Source organism: Megalops cyprinoides, chromosome 4 (assembly GCF_013368585.1).
Source record: "Megalops cyprinoides isolate fMegCyp1 chromosome 4, fMegCyp1.pri, whole genome shotgun sequence".
NCBI lineage: Eukaryota > Metazoa > Chordata > Actinopteri > Elopiformes > Megalopidae > Megalops > Megalops cyprinoides.
This window is the reverse complement of record NC_050586.1, coordinates 19,664,826-19,681,929: the sequence shown is the minus strand read 5'-3', so window position 1 is coordinate 19,681,929 and position 17,104 is coordinate 19,664,826. Positions and strand designations below refer to the sequence as shown.

The 17,104-nt window shown below is 44.9% G+C and overlaps 1 protein-coding gene across 1 annotated transcript in view; it reads right to left on the bottom strand.

Moving 5' to 3' along the window:
- sema4c (sema domain, immunoglobulin domain (Ig), transmembrane domain (TM) and short cytoplasmic domain, (semaphorin) 4C) overlaps window positions 1-9,545 on the bottom strand; it is a 31,269-nt gene extending 21,724 nt beyond the window's left edge. Inside the window, exon 1 of the mRNA XM_036527162.1 lies at window positions 9,121-9,545. The gene's annotated coding sequence lies outside the window, so the exon portion shown is untranslated. The remainder of the gene's footprint in view (window positions 1-9,120) is intronic.
- Between the last annotated feature and the right edge of the window lie 7,559 nt (window positions 9,546-17,104).

Sequence of the window (17,104 nt, the reverse complement as noted above, 5' to 3'; positions counted from 1 at the left end):
ACATTTGTGAAGATGCCTGCGCTCCGCGCGGCTGTATCGTTTTTTGAATTGATGCTGGCTTGGCTGCCGCGGAGCTGCTTGCGGCTCTGGTTATTATTCCTCTAACAAAGCCAATGTGCTCAGAAGACAGGCATGAAATACTCAGCACCTGGTGTCAGTGCTGGCGTGTGTACAACAGCCTGCAGCTGGGCCAACCTGGAGCTGCCCACAGTGCAGGACTGATGTTCTAAAGGGAATGTGTGTGTGTGTGTGTGTGTGTGTGTGTGTCTGTGTGTCTGTGTGTGTCTGTGTGTGCACATGTGTCAATAGGTGAGAGTATCTCACATTAATAGTTTGACTTCAGCATTACCCTTTGTAAGAACAGGCCCCAAGGCTCCAAGAGACTTATCGGTACATCCTCTTCTGAAAAAACAGTGAGGACAAACAAAATCACATTTTCAGAAACACCCACTGATAAACCGCTCCATTCCCAGGCTTGCAGTCAAAACTGGACTCACTCCACTCCTACTCCCTGAGTATCCCTCTTCCTCAACTTCACAGAAAAGTCTGTGGAACCTATGGCCTTCACTGCTACTAACCCTGTGTGCCCGTTGGTGTGTGCTGAATTATAGAGCACAACAATGGTAAAATGACTGTTATTTTCTTGTTTTCAGGCAAAAGGTTACACACAGCCAGCATACATAAAGGGCAAGGCAATATTTGTCACGTAACTCTATTACCAAGCATTGCATTGGTCACAGGCAGACAACCCTCTGAATCAACAGGTTTCCAAACCAGTAATAATTAGTCCACACGTGAGGAGTGCTGGGAAGGGTGCTATTCTGGGTAGGGTCAGTGAAATCCAGAAGTCTACTCTATTTGGTGCTCACCCAAGCTGGAGAATAGCTCATTTCCGTCCTCCCTGAAATAGCGCACCGGGCAGAAGGGGGAGCGCCCAAGGAAGGAAGAACCATTTCTGGATATTTCATTTTTGGTCTGATTCTGCTCTACTCTTTTTATTCTCTAAGAAAAAAAATGTACGTAGGGCATATATATAATTCATACAATTCCAAGTCTTAGATTAATGAAGTCACACACACACACACAGACACACAGAGCGAGTGATGTGAGCGCAGGTGATCTCATGTGTTTGCTTGCTCTCGTTCCCAGCGGGATCGCTCTCTGGACAGTTGAGACACCGACAGAGCCTCCTCGCTGGGGTGATGAGATAATCCCCATTTCATCGCGTTTTAAACCCCTCGCTGCCCGCCCTGGGCCCCCCGCCGCTGCGGGAGCAGGGGCGCGACCGGCTCTGCGGCCGCGCAGGGCAGGTACAGCGCAGGAGCACTCTCATTCTAACACAGCCGCGAGGCAGACAATAGGCAGAGAGAGCCTGCAAATGAAAGGAAGTGCTCCAGTGTGTGCAGAGAGCGAGAGAGAGAGAGAGAGAGAGAGAGAGAGAGAGCGACTGCACGGACTCAAAGGGCTGCAATGAAGTCATTTATATTAATAACGGCAATAACAAAAACAAGCCCGGCATCGCACAAGTGCCTGGAGTAGTGTCAGCCTTGGATAACATTATGAGAAAACACCTCAAATAAAGAGTGCTCCCTGCTCCTGGCTTCTGCAGGTTATCTGTCAGTGTTTGATGGTGCGGGGCCTGCAGGAGGCCCCCGGGGGGCAGTCCGCAGATGATGTGGGAGCGGCAGACACCACCACACAGTTGCACACCATGAAGGTGGCAGAGGGGAGCTCTCCACTGCCTTACCCTGGGGGAAAACGGGTACGGGCGAGAGTTGAGGAGCTCAGGGAAAGGTGCTCTCCGCTCACAGCTCAATAGCAAGGCGCAGAGGCCTTGTCCAGTTGCTAGGGCGTGACCACGACATGGGACCACCAAGCGCATGTAGGGCGACACTCAGCCCGCCACACCAAAGAACCTTGCCCTCGTCCCCTTGGGGGTGACATCTTTGTCCACGGCAGCCTCATGACACACACAAACAAGCCACGAGACATTTTCTCCCATGGCGATGAGGCTCTGGGTATGACTGCCGCAGCACGCTGACGCAGAACCCGGCTCGATGAAACCGCCCGTGAAACTTCAGGACCTGATTGCACCTCCAGAAACATTATTAGGCCAATGGTGGGGGCCAGCTCAATCCAAAGGGAATGGGCTTCCCAGGCAGAAACTGCAAGATGTATTCACTCTCTTACAGCTTCCCATTTTAACATCTGGACCCTTCGCCCCTTAATTCATTTATTCGGGCCTTCAATCGATGACCTAGCAACGTGTTAAGAAAGGCTTTTAAGAGTAATGCCCGCTATTAAATTGTTTAAGGTGTGAACAGATCGATGGTGGAACAAATGCAGAGACCCGAGAAACTGCTCTTTAAAAGAACAGCGGTTGACTTCCAAATCGAGGAGGGGTCAAGAGGCGAGGCCGCGGCGTGAGCCGAAAAGTCGATCCCAAGCGGTCGCCGGCTCTTTAAATAAAGACGGCCCTTTTGTGTCATTAATGGAGAAGCGGGGAAAAAAGCACGGGGGTGGCCTGGTAAACACAGCAGAAAAACTGAGCGCCAGAAGAAAGGCAATAAACAGCCTGAAGGTCGACCTGAAGTCACCCGCAGGTGAGAGCACAAAGAGAAATAGGCCCCCCCCCCAACGGAGAGCTGGATAGCTGCCCACACCGAAGTGGTGCTCACCTGTGCGGCCCATTGATCTACCGAGCAACGGGAGCCAGCCCAACGTCACGATCTCCGGCTTCCCGATAAATCAATAAACCGGGTTCCAGACAGACACCAATTAAGGGAGCGCAAGGACCTACACGGAGAGCCTTTACAGCGGGTCTCTTTTGATTACCCTCATTGTCCCGTCGGTGCCACCTCTGCCCCAGGTAAGACAGGTGGGGGGGGATCTCCGAACAGGCCTCTTGGGTGGGCACTGGGGAGTGTCGGCCCAGTTTGGCCCAGGGCCCTGTGTGTGTGTGTCTGTGTGTGTGTGTGTCTGTTTGGGGGTGGGGGGCGAGAGCTTGCCACCCACAGACCGCATGACTCAGTCAATCAGCAACTCTGCAACTTAATTTGTTTTTTGGTGGAGAAGAAAAACAGGCTCGCTAGAGCACTTGTCAATAGTTGACTGCTGAGCTGCGGACACGAGGCAGGCTCTGAGCACAGAACTTGGCCTCAGCGCACCGGGTGTGCACAGCACTCCCAAAGCAGCACACTTCTATATGCAGCAGTACTACACGTTCAACGGAGCATGGCACACAGGCTAAAAACACCGCAGTGTAACCCTACCATTGAAACTGCATCACAGTAAGGCACATTCTGAAAGCTCCTGCTGCTGAGAAGCAGGGTGGAGCGTGAGTCGGGGAAAAAGCAGGTCTAAAAGAAACAAACACTGATGCAAGTGTACACTGAATAACTCTCACAGTCCCAGATTGCGCTCGGCATTGAGAGTCAATTTGTAGCATTTTCAGAGCACAACAGAATGGTGGAGTACAGCGCAGGCAACAAAGCACCCCGCCGCAGTAAACAGATGACAATGCAATTCAATGTGGGGCAGCACAATAGAATGCACAGCTCACAATACAATGCAGTTAACTGAGCAAGAGTGCTGCGTGTTCTGCAGACCGCCGTACAGAGCGGGACAGAACCACTCCCGTGTGGCACGGCACCAGTGCCGCCGGGCCTGGCCACTTTGCGCATGAATACAAATGCGCACGCACAGACGTTTAATTAGAATTCACTTAATGAAATGTGTTTTCACAGATATGGAAAGAAATATGAATTCAACGGCTTTTATCCTAGCAAATAAATCCTGGTACATCAATAGAGCACAGCACAGCGCAGGGTAGACAGGAGCCTGTGACTTTTACCGGGGGTGGGGTGCGGGTGAATTCATTAGTTTTATAGGATGGGATGCCCACCCACCCCCTTGCTTTGCAAAGAGAGGAAAGAGAGGGAGAGAGAATGTGATATGAGGGGGGACAAGAGAGAGGAAGGCAATGGGATGTATCCATCTGCATCTCTACCTCACTCCTATCTGTCTCGTCCCATTATTTCCCAGACCCTTTTAAATGATGCTTTATTGATTTTCCTGTGCGTAGAAGCGCAGGGTTTAAGAGCTTAGCAGGAGGGGGCGCAGACAAAAGAGTTCCCTCCCAGCAGCCCCACTGCCTCCCCTGCACTGGGCTGGGCTGCTTGTAAAGAAAATCATAATAAAACCAGTTTGCCTTTCTCTCACTGTTTTTTTTTTTTTTTTTTAAAGACTCTGCTTAATAGGCGCAAAAAATAAGCTCCTAGATAAACTGTTCCATATGCCATAGGACGGGGGAGAGGAAGAAGTGAGGGAAGGAGAGAGAGAGAGAGAGAGAGAGAGAGAGAGGGAGAGAAAAACAGCACTGTGTAGCACCATGTTGTAACTGAATAAGAGAGCAAAAGAGTGATCAAGAGGTGGACAAGGAGAGATGGAGAAGGTAGAGATTGATGGTGTAATTGTAGACCGCTGGTTCAGCTTTATCTCTGTTTCTCAGGTTCACTGTTAGGTGTGCAGTCTCCCCCCCCCCCCCCTTCCTCCCTCCCTCCTTCTCTCTCTCTTTCTCTCTGAACTCCCTCCCTCTCCCTCCAGTTTCCTCTGCCTGCCGCTCCTTCCCCCGATACAGACAGGGTGCAGCGGGCTGGAAGGGCCCGGCGGGGGGTCGGCGAGGCACAGTCCACCCGGGTCAGAGGTCGCCCTGCTGCAGGCAGCGAGGACGTGGGGTAAACACAGACGCACTCGGGCACTCGGGAGGCCCCCTGACGCAGCTCCGGCCCCTGCGAACCCCGCCACCCTAACACTCCCACTATTGTGGCAGGGTCAGGAGTTCATGCAGCTGGCACCAGCGTGCAGGCAGGCCAGGATGCCAGCGGGAGGCACTGGCCCGCAGAACCCTTGGACCTCCCCAGCCCCGCCCCAGGAGCTGGCGCTTTTGCTCGGCGGCAGTAGAGGCCCTAATTGGATCCCGCCGTGGCCAAACTGTAGAAGCTGACCCACACCTTTCCTACCCCCCACCCCTGACTCTCTCAGAGCTCCGCCCCTGTGCGTGTCCCCTGCCCCCGCCGAGGGGCCGGCTTTGTTGTGCCTTTTTTTTTCCATCAACGTTTTTTCACAGCATTTCCTGTTACTAACAGCTCTATCATGCAGTCACACGGGAAGGCACACTGCAGCAGACCCAAACAATGCCAAAAAAGGCACCAATAAAAACAAACTGTGATCCCAAACTGGGAGAAATAAACTTTTGTCCTGCTGTTCTTCGGCCGGAACAGGCTGCAAACTCCACACGAGCTGCGCACAGCCTTCGGGGCAGAATCTCAGCAGCTCTGCGCAGAGCTGGATGCGCATTGTGCAAACTGCTAGTCTGAAAACCCCCCGGGTGGGCACCGAGAACATAGAGCAAGCCCGTCACGCACTGTATGGCTGGCGCACGGTAAACAGAACTGCGTGCAAAAACAGCACCACATTCAGCTGCCTTTACACACCGCAGTCAACTGCAGCACTGTGTGCACAGCACACTGCACGCCACACAAAGGCTAACAGTCAAACTGGCGCTCTGCAAACAAGCCACACTCAGCACAAACAGGGGGACATCTGGATGGGACACTTCACAAGTGGCGTGCACACACAAGCACATCCGCCCACATTCTAAACAACTGTTTTTGTAAACATGTTGCCAAAGGAACCTATTGGGCAACAACCAACACGAGGGGAATCATTGCCCAACAATCTAATCCATTCCAGGTTTCACCTGCTGCAGCCCATCTCACTGCGTGCAAAGCAAAATGGGGTGATGAAAAAGAGACGAATACTAAGACACAAACACACATGTGCAGGCACACACAAATACATAGGCATACACGCAAACGCAGACACAGACACACACACACATACAATAAACCCACACTCACACATGCACTGACACACAGACACACACTCACACATGCACACACACATGCAGAACAGAAATCACCAACAGCAGATGGTCAATGTTGGTCATCTGGTACTAAACCATCCACACTGACTCCTGTCTCACAGCTCCCTTTTGAACCAGGCTGTTGCTCTCCACACCTTCTCCCACATGGAACGCTCATCTCCACTGCTTGGCACCAAAAAGGCTTAAATGCCATACAGCTGGATTTACTCATTAACTGAGGCAAAATGTCTTAAATACAAACAAGTTAAAGGCAAATAAATACTGCCCCCACACAGCACACAAGTCCCTGTTCAGAAAACTGGACTGGAAACACGCATTCGCTCCACAGTCAGTACTGGGGAGTCCAGGCACAGGGTTTGGTGCAGTGGCTTTACACAGGCAAACAATGAGGAGGGGGAGAGTGCGTCTGCTGTGGAAAAGGGCAGCCACACTTCGCAGCCCCATGTGGACGTGTCACCGTCGGCCCCAGGCCACAGCTGCGTACACACCACATGCCCCCCCCCTCCCCCCCCCCCGCCCGGGTGCCCAGTCACAGCAGACGGGAAATACGAAACGGCAGGTCCGGCATCTCTGCTCAGCGCTTTTCACCGAAGCAATTTGGGCTCCAAACACCTCGCTCCTGCAGACGTGACGCTGTGTCCCGAACCTCCCCAGTGCCTTCGGTGGCGGCAAATTAGCCATCTACCATTCCATGCCTCTCCTATTAGGCTAACTGCAGAGGACCATTACCGCCACGCCGTGACTCGGCTCCTCCTGGCAGGCCTGCTACAGAGCTGATGCAGGGTCACTCTACTCATTAGACAGGAGGATGGGGAGAGGAGCAGAGGGGGAGAGAGACAGGGAGAAAAGCTGGCAACGGAGAGCAAACGAGGGAGACAAAGGAGAGAAAATGGCACAGGCATCCGTTTGTCAAACCAGACTGTAAACTGAGAAGCAGAGTCAGGATCACAGCAGATCCATGACTGTTACTGTATCTTCATGCAGCAGAGTTCGATCCAGCTGTTGGCTTCACTGCTGACCACAGAACAGTACTAAAGTTTCACTCTGCATTCAGAATGACATTCCTGCACCATGGACGTTTTGGTCCATTTTCTTTACGTGGCATTATGCAGCATCCAGAAGTGAGGTGTGGCAATGGTATAGCGAAGGGAAGCCAGCACACCTCAACCACTACCACCGAGTAGTACACATCTGGGGGATTTTGGCAGCCATTTTGCACCAGAACACTCACCACACATCATCTGAGGTGGACAGAGTTAAGTCTTTGGCCAATTAAAATGGAGAATTATTAGATGACCAGATAGAAGCAGCCTGATTTAAAAAAATTGGTCAAAGAGAATCCCCCTCATTTTTGTAATAACTGGAACTTAATGTATCATCTGAAAGATGATTTTTACAGCATACACAGTATGTGTGGGTAGACCATGGTCTTCAAGTCCACCTCCCATGATCTCTCATTTCACAGTCATCAACTGCGTGAAAAAGACATGGTCTACCTCCACTTAGATCCCTATATGGTTGCTTCAGGAACACAAGGTATCCGCTGCGTTCTTGTAGCTCAGATGGTGTTGGTGTCAAGTGTTAAGGACATCTGCCGAATTGCGTCATGGACGAACTTCACACCTTCCACAAACACATAGCAGGCATGTATAATCATATCATTATTCATCATTAATATGATTCCAGAACACTCTATGTGCTAAATCCCCTTCAGTGTGTGAATCAGCATACGAAGGGCTGTGGTGAGGAGTGGGAGGGAGCTCAGGATGCGGGGGTCCATTGTGCAACGACAATGAAGAGATCAACCCTGCAGGAACCCAATCTGACTTTCAATACACAGTTTAACATCTGGGCTAAAGTGTTTGCACCATCACCCCTCCTCCCTAGAAAAGTGCAAATCCACCCCTACCACACACACACACACACACAAAAGCACAAACGCACAAAACTCACATACAACATCCAACAAAAAGTCTATTTCCACTGGGATAGCATGAAGCTGTTATTTTACACTGCAGAACTAAATACACCGAGCACAATGGACATCAAACACTCGCTTGACTGTGACCATACTTTGGTGTTCAGAGACATACAGCTACATATCACAGATGTATGTTATGGATTTTTGATTGAAATGTGCACAACAGACACTACCACTTGTTAATATTTGACCTGAACCTCTTGGCTCACTGGTTTCCCCTACGCAAACACTGGGGTCGAGTCCCTATGCTTTAGTCCGGCGTAGTTCCGCCGTCCTGCCTGTACCGGTCACGCTGTAATTACTGTAATCACTCAGATGCAGCTAATACTTATTTCATTACCGTTTAAAAGAAAGCAAGAAGAAAGAAAACACACCGTGTTTACGCTTCAGGTCGCCAGTGAGAAGGATTACTATAATAACTGTTAAGATAAACTCCGCAATCAAGCTAAACTCAGTGGGGAAAAATCATGGTAATTTTTATACGTGCTCCTTCATCTGGAAGATTTCAAACGAAAATACGCCACCAAACACTCGTCTCACGTTTAAAGGTACGCGGCAAATAAGCGCAAATGATTGTTCACTAACCCATGTTAAAACCGTACCGGCATTATTTTACTATGGTAAGTAGAATAAAGTACACTATAGACGTGGCATCAATATCGAGTTTAGCTTTATTTAATTGGACTTAATGTAATTATTGCAGACGACCAGAGTAAGTAAATTGGCAAAGACTAGTCATTTTCTTCTGCTGCATTACCAAATTACTTCACACTGTTCGTATGTGCGTCGAATTATGACACCTTCGCCTGAATAAACAAAAATTTTGTTGTGGTTTTTACGACAAAGAGAGGATTTGAGTGGCTTCCAACTCTCCTAACCGCACTGCGCTACGTTTATAGAGGACGATTTAAGATAAAGTTACAGCAAGAATCAAAGAAAAAACACGTATCGAATCTTTTTTCTGCACATGCAAATACTTGACTTTAATGCTTTTTGCAACAGTTGGAACACAGCCCGACCCCGATTAACAGTCAACCGACTGTATCGTGTTTTTTGCCCTCCTCTCCCTTTCGTATTATATTTACCTAGCTCACACAGTAGTCCAACCATACGTATTTCATACCACCTTAACCTGGTATACACAATCAGTTATTCTTAGGGTATTTTGTCATAGATAAAAACAAAAACTTACCGTAGCGTGTGTTCTCTGTTGCACGGCGGTCCGTATATCAGCTGCCTCTGTAATAATGCAATATTCACCCTGTCTGGCTCATCTGCACAGCTCTGTCCGTAAACTGACGTCTAGCAGATATCGTATCCGTTTTCCGTACGTTATCTCTACAGTGTCCGGCAAAAATGTAGTAACCTAGATTATTCCATTTCTTTCACTACTTCTTAGTTTTAGTCACCCACGTTGTCCCTTTTGTTTTCTTTCAAAACCTCGGGAATCAAGACATACGATGCTGTCAGTTTGCATAGCGGAACTCTCTCCTCCGTTCACTCCCTCATTCACCAGGCTTTGTAATACGAGATCAGGGCAGAGAGAATACATGAACTCGATCCACTTCCAGAATACACGCACACACACTCTGCCCCTCTGTGCTGTGTACAACTCCCAACGTGTCTCGGAAGTTACACAGAGGTTTATTCCTACAGTGACAGAGAGGACGATTGACTAATCGTGGCGCTCGCGAGCTTGATTTTTTTTTAAAAAAACAGCACCAACTCGTCCGGTGTTGCATCAGATTGGGCTCCCCTCTTCAAAAATGATTCCCCTTAGGGTTAGGGTTAGGGTTAGGGTTAGGATTTGGGGTTTGGTTAGAGTTCGGGCTCGGGCTACAGTAGAAAGAACTGTATAAATCAAGCGGGGAGCACGTAAACAAGCATTCCCGTGTGATGAAAGATTAAAAGAACCAAACCTGACAGGGGAACTCAGTTTGAGGCAACACTTGTTGCGACACTTGCGCACACTGCAGCGTAAATTTGGATTTCCATTTTCAACATGTCGGAATGCTTATTTACGCACTCTTCCATGTTAGTTATACCACCTAACCCTAACCCAAGCCTTTACCCTATTCCAGCCCCTAATCCTAACCCCAAGGCTGACTCTCCCGCTAACCTTAGTTCTAAATGCCATCAAATTCTGATAGTGGGAGTTCATTTTATTGGTATAGTAAATGAGACCAAGAGGATACAAAGACAGTCCCTTCACTGCCCATATCCATTGTCTAGTCCTGTCTAAAGGAAATCCTCCCACTGCCACTAATGTGAATATAGAAAATGTTCCTATGAATTTTAAATGAGACATCGCAGTAATGGAGACATAATCTAATTGTCCTTTTGGCATTTTGAAATTTCTTTTAAAAATGACCCTATTGTCTCATTTGCATGCTAACCTTTGCATTTGCTTGAAGTACAATGAAAACATGAAACTAAAAATAACTATGATGAAAAACAGAAAAAGGTCTTAAAACAAGGCAACACTTCTTTAATTATTCCAGCAGGCAATCATGGTATAACTGAATCCTTTTTATATTTCATAAAATGCCATGAAAGGGTTAAGATAAAACAATAATGAATAATGGATGTAAAAACAATAATAAAACAATGAAAACTGAAGATGTGGAATTATGACTAAAGGATTTAGAGGATTAAATACAATGCAGACCTCCACTACTAATCCTGATAGAATTCCACATTATTTGATAAGAGACCAAATCCAAGGCAAAGTTTGAACAGTGGTCAGAAAGGTTTAATCTAGCCTACGCAGGCTTTTGTGTGTGTGCGTGTGTGTGTGTGTGTGTGTGTTGTGTAGGTAGGTGTGTGTATGTGGTATATGTGTGTAGGTTTGGTATGAATCCATTTGTTTGTGAATCCATTTGCTCATTAAAAGAATATGTGGGCCACTTAGACTAGCTAGATTGTCTCAAGATAATACTGATATATTTTTTAAACCTTGTGAAAATCATAGGACAGCTGCAAGGAATCGGCCTGGTTTAGATCCAGATCAAGGAAAGACTTCACATGCTATTTGTGACTTGTAACCCAGTTCACTCAGTGGATCACATAAAACTTTACAGACTTGGCTTTTTGTATTTTAAATCAGTTTGAATCATCTCCCCGTACATTTAGGCTTGAGAAACTCCAAACAACAGATATTTGTAGTTTCTGTATACAACCACAGGTCTTGTTAGAAAGTTGCCAGTGGTAGCTGCAGTCTCTCTGCTGACAGAACATTGATGTTGATGTGCTACCAAACAGGAAATGTAGAGGGGGCTAAAAAGCCCAAAACATTCACTCAAAACTAGATTGGATTATGTAGAGTTGTTTTGTAAAACAATGTGGTATAATTTTGATACAAAGAAAGAATCAATAGGAACACAAGAACACACAAGAAATACAAAGTAATCATATATAGAATTTTAATATAGCTTTAATTCATCACAAAATTCTGAAACCAGCAAACAGCCCAAAGTTTCAGCAACGTCTTCCTCAAGGGAATGCTTTGCTTTGGTGTTCATTTTGAAATTTTTGATAAACTAAAGCTTTAAAAAATTCCTTATATGTTATTTTTATTTGTATGTGTATTGTATTGTATTGTATGTGCTTCCCATAGCTTCTTTCTTTGTACTTACTCATCTCTGACAAGATACTAGGTCCCCCAAACTAAGCATTTAATTTCCTGGGCTTGCTGAAAGGATTTTTGAATTTTCAGTATAGGTTTGATTAAAAAAAAATTGAAAGACCTATAATGTACATAGACTGTTTAGGAAAGCATTCAATAGTGGTGCTTCTACACTGGTTCAAGAGAGCAATGGAGAGTGACTGGATGTGCATGCTTCAGGGAGCCTGGAACTGAAAAGCAAATTCTTAAAGAAAAGACAAAGCTCTGGTACCAGGTGCATGACCAATATAACCTTCGGTGCTCTCATTCCACTGATGGTAAACATTCCCAAGAGTGTCTTAAAGACCAATAAAGTAACGTATTCATGCCATAGCAAATAGTGTTGGCCATCCTTAAGTCCAACATTAATTCTGTCTAACCAGTGGCTGAGTACAGTTAATTACATCTGGAGCCAACACCAACTGACACGTGCATCAAGCTCAATTTATAAATAATGTCTAAATGATGCCTGGTTACAATTTTGTTGTAAAAAAGAAAACACACATGTGGTCATCTGTGCAAATTTACAACAAAATGATGAACTTACTATTTACTGCCAAAATATTCTGAACTATGTTCCTTAATTAGTTAATTAAAGAAGTAAAACAAAATGTACAACAAACAAATTCAAGAAAATAAAAAATTATTTGAAAGGAAAAGCAATTCATCTTGGTCACAGTGGAATACGAGTTTTAGAGTACAGTATGATATCTCTGATGACAAGTGAACAAACACCACGCAAATGAATGCCACTTTTGTTCTCTGCAGGAACCAAAGTATAGTCTGAGCCAAGAGCTGAGGCGAAGATTCACAGCTTTCCCAATCAGAACTCCAGTAAGTAATCTATGGATTACTGATATTTTTAGCAATCATTAGTTAAACAAACTGCCCTGACCCTTACTATTGTGGCTTGGCTTTGGTCTAGAGCTGAGACCCGACATGAAGACATTCTTCAAATCTACCACAATGGAAAGATGATGAGAGACAGAGAGAGAGAGAGAGAGAGAGAGACAGAGAGAGAGAGAGAGAGTGGAGGGAATGAGAAGCTATGCATTAGTCTAGAAATTATAGACAGAGGGAAAGACTGAGGCTAAATCCCTTCTCAAAAACATTTCAGAATGAAAAAATTGCATGTGCTTGATCATAATACACACACACACAAATAAATTCACAGGACAATGAAGCAAGAGCACAATGAAGTGATTTCAGACACCCATGGGGATCATCATTAACTACTGCAACATGTGCATTCGCTCTCTGACACGTTGTCACTAATACACACATCATTATCTCAGAGAGGAACTGCAACACACTCCAATTAAAAACAAAGTAACAAAGCATTATCTTCTGCCAAACAATAGCACCAATAATGGAGGTTAAAATCATTGCCAGAGATTCAGTGATGAGCCAAGAGATTGTCTGTGCCAAGAGGGTCAGCAATCCGCTGTGGAAAGGAAGGAGGGATTAAGACTGGTGATTCACAACTACACAAATCAGGTCAATCTTCCCAGCAACAAGGAGATTTGGGTTGTATTGATGGGAATTAAACCCCAGAAGACCTTCCACTTTAAGGGGGAGAGGACTCGCTAAGACAGCAGAAGGAAGCTATTACACAAAACACTGTAAAGTTATGCATGCCTTATGGGAATAAGTAAAAATAATTCATTTGAAATGCAAAATTAATATGTTTTATAAATGAATATGTGTTTGTATTCAGGGACACTTGGTTTCCTTACTGCCTGAAAACAAGACCTAAAAATGTTGCAACATGGTAAATTTCCACCAATAAGGGATTTTTCATTGGGGTTACAATAAGAAGTCACATTCCATTGCAGTTAATGGTGCATATGTAAACCTAAGATTCTTGGCTTGTACTTGTAGCTCTATGTCTTACCTTGTATTTGTAGCATGTTTTTGCCTAGGTAGTATAGCGATACTTTATTGTCCCAGTGATAATATTTCGATATATGCAACCTTAGATCAGCTTAGCTCTGGCTTGCTACACCGACCTTGTGCTCAGCTTCAGCACTATCTGCATTGTATGACCTGTACACATCTTGCCCTTGTGCCTGTTTGCCCACTATATGCACTTTTGTATGTCGCTTTGGATAAAAGAGTCTGCTAAATGAATAAATGTAAATGTAAATACTGCTCATACTGTTGTCTTGCTGCACTCCTTACTAGCTGATTGCTCAGATTGGTTCAATTTCTGTTGCATCAATTTTCCCTGCAATATGCTCCAATTAAAAACAAAGTAACCCTACATTTTCTTCATATCACCTTGTGTTATACTGCTCTTGTATGTACGCACAAAGCAAAAGTCATGGCTATCATACTGAATTTTGCAGGCAAATTGTGGTTTGGCAGTCATATAACAAAATCTTATATAGTGACCTACAGACTCTTTACTACATATTGCACAAGCTACAGTAGGTACATGTCCTTTACTGCTGCAGTTAAACTCCATTTTGGGGCTTTAACAAATGAGTCCTTCATGATGGATTAATTAATGTTTAATTTAAAGTGAGAGCTCAAAACATAGTTTAGTCAATGACACTATGGCATCATTAAAAATTACCCTCTACCTTTTCTTTCTTTAGTAAGTTATTTTAGGCAAATTCCTCTTTCAGTAATAGTAGAGTTGAAAACCTTCACTTAGGGCTTCAAGAATGTCATTAATTTGGTTTATCAGTGTTATAATCTGTGATTAGTGTGTATTGACTTAAGAAACATTTGAAATATCCCTGGAACAAAAATATGGTACAAAAATGTCTCTGTTACACTGTATAGTATATGGCTACATAATGCTAAGTTATCAAGTTTCCATCCTAGAACATAGAATATCCATTCATTAAATACTGAAATGAAAAAGATTCATCAAAATAATGTGTGACAAGATACAGTTCTACTCTAATTACATTTCAGGATAACTTCTGTTTTACACCAATGTCCTCATGGCTGTTTTAATAAGCTTTTCTGCAACATTACCCCTTTGACAGGAACCAGTCTTTTCAAATGACATGCTGTCATATTACATTACCCCATATTCATGTGTAAACATTCGAAAGTGAGGCGAGTGGCACTTGAATTGAGAGAAGCCACACAATTGCCCAGACATCATTTAAATTACTGTGCCACTAATTTTTTTTAAACTGGATATTACATACTATGGAAAAAAAAACACACGAGACTGGCTTCTAAACCTGTCTGATGAGATGAGCTGTACCCTTCTTCTTCAGCAGAAGGAGATTACAGTGCTGCGCTATGTGATTTCATTTGAGTACTGTATTCATAAAAGATGATAGGCCCTGACATACATATTTAAGTGCAGGGGGCTCTCAGGACTGAAAATTATAATTTGAATAAATTTCTTTTCTCACATACACTGATAGAAATCAAGAGCAATTTTGGATTTCGAGTACAAGGAAAAGAAAGTGCTTTGAAGTGCGGCAGTGTCCGGAATTTTATCACACCGTAATTATATTATCAATCTTCAGCCTTGCCACGAAAGAGAAATAATTCTGTGTCCTTGCAATTTTCATAATGAAGCAATTCATTTGAAAGCATTACTAATATTAAGAGATAAACACTGAATGTGTATGGAACTTTCTTCTGTTCAATTTGACAGTACTGCATTAAGAAACAGTTTGGTTCCTTCAGAGAAGCAAAGTGAGAATGTGCGGATGAAAGTGGCCATGCACTGTGTTCTGTTTTTTTTATGGTGTAATGGTATGCTAATTTCTTATTATGTAAACAGAAAAGTTTTGCACTGTTAGGTTCTTTACAAAACTTGGAAAGTGAGCTTCCCCGGGCATTTTGCAATAGCACCAAGTTCAGAAAACTTGCTGACGGAAGCAAAGCGCAGACCCAGGGGACGCCCACCAACAATCAGTCCCCCCTGAGCCATAGCATCACTCCCATAACAAGTTTGAACCTTGCAAACATCACTGCTTCTCTCCTCCTTCCTTTCTACTTACACCATAAAAAAGCCTAATAAAACCTCTACAACCACAGGAAACTGCCGTTTTCAACTTTATGACTGAGTCTAAGTTCACCAAAGATCTCCTGCAGCTAGTCCAATGTGGGAAACAACCTAAATTCAACGAGAATTTGAGAATGCCGACGAAAGGTACGCAGGTTTCATAGCGCAATAAAGGACTTGCCTCTCTTTAAATAAAGCAGTCTTTGGAAATAATGGCAAACGCGACTCTTCAATTTGTCCATTATCCAAAAAGTTGTCCCCCACTCCCTGCCAGAAAGGGTGGTATCTCCAATAAATGTTTTTTACTGCAGGGCTTTCCACAACCAGCTTCCTGGAATTTGGGTGTGACATATTTAGATACTCACTTTGTTCCGTGACATTACAAGGGCATCCAGAGGAATGCATTAATTCAGATAAGTGTTAAAAGGGCATTTGATTTCAATTGAAAGTCTGTACACTCATTCTGATGGGCTAAAAAACAGCAGAGGAGCTCAGTGAGTTGAAATGTCTGGGACATATTTTGGACATTGCCGTGCGCTCTCAGCACATATGGCGTACGGTGGTACAAATGCATGAGGCAGTTTATGCTGATGTGTTTATATACCCCTGTCCTCCCATTACTCCCTACATTCAATGATCTGTAAGTAAGTAACTTTGGTATTGTTGTATTATATCCATCAGTCCCTCAGCCTACACAATAACAAGCACATGTGATTTAGCTGCTTGTTGCAACTGAAATATATTCATTTGGATGCAACTTGTGTGACTGCTTATGCCGCTTACTCAAGGCACACCATTCGTTGAGGGTTTGACAGCTGCCTCTTTCAGATAGCTAATTTTATCCATCCATCTGGTTATATCTCAATAAAACCCTATCAATCCTGCCAGGGAATTTTTTTCGGAATTAAAATTTCATTACAGAGCCCTCACCCCACGCCCGCTCCGCACCTCGCAGGGACATTTTCCGTTGGCCTGACCCCCGATGGCCCTCGGTTCTGTGTGTACTGAGGGAGGCACACAGTGCCGCTGTCTCTCTGTCAATACCGGGGTCTGTCACTGGGGCTCGGGTCTGGATTCCAGACTGCAGAAGGCGGAAGAATGCGCAGACGTCTCCAGAATCTTCAAGGGCGAATTACTCAGCTGTGGAAAACATATTTCAAATAGTCACATTTGCACTGAATGCTTATGAGTGCCACGGTCGAACTTGAGACACCCGCCGTGTCCCCCGAGAGCGCGTGCATCAGCGTATGGGAGCACAGGCGCTGGCTTTCTGTGGAAGGAGGCTGGGAGAAACAGAGGGGCATTTTGTTTGGAGTCATCCGTTAATAACAGCTTTTTATCACTTGGTTTGAAAGTGCTGATTGCGATCTTGCACAATCCAATACTGCCAAGGTGACCATGTCGTAAACGTGTTCAATCTAATTATGGCATCAGTCATGGGATTCATTCCAAAAAGAGCCTGAGGTTGTGCTTGAACTCATTCAGGCACAGAATTGTTGGCCTTTTTTGTGTCCCAGAAGCTTAGGCACA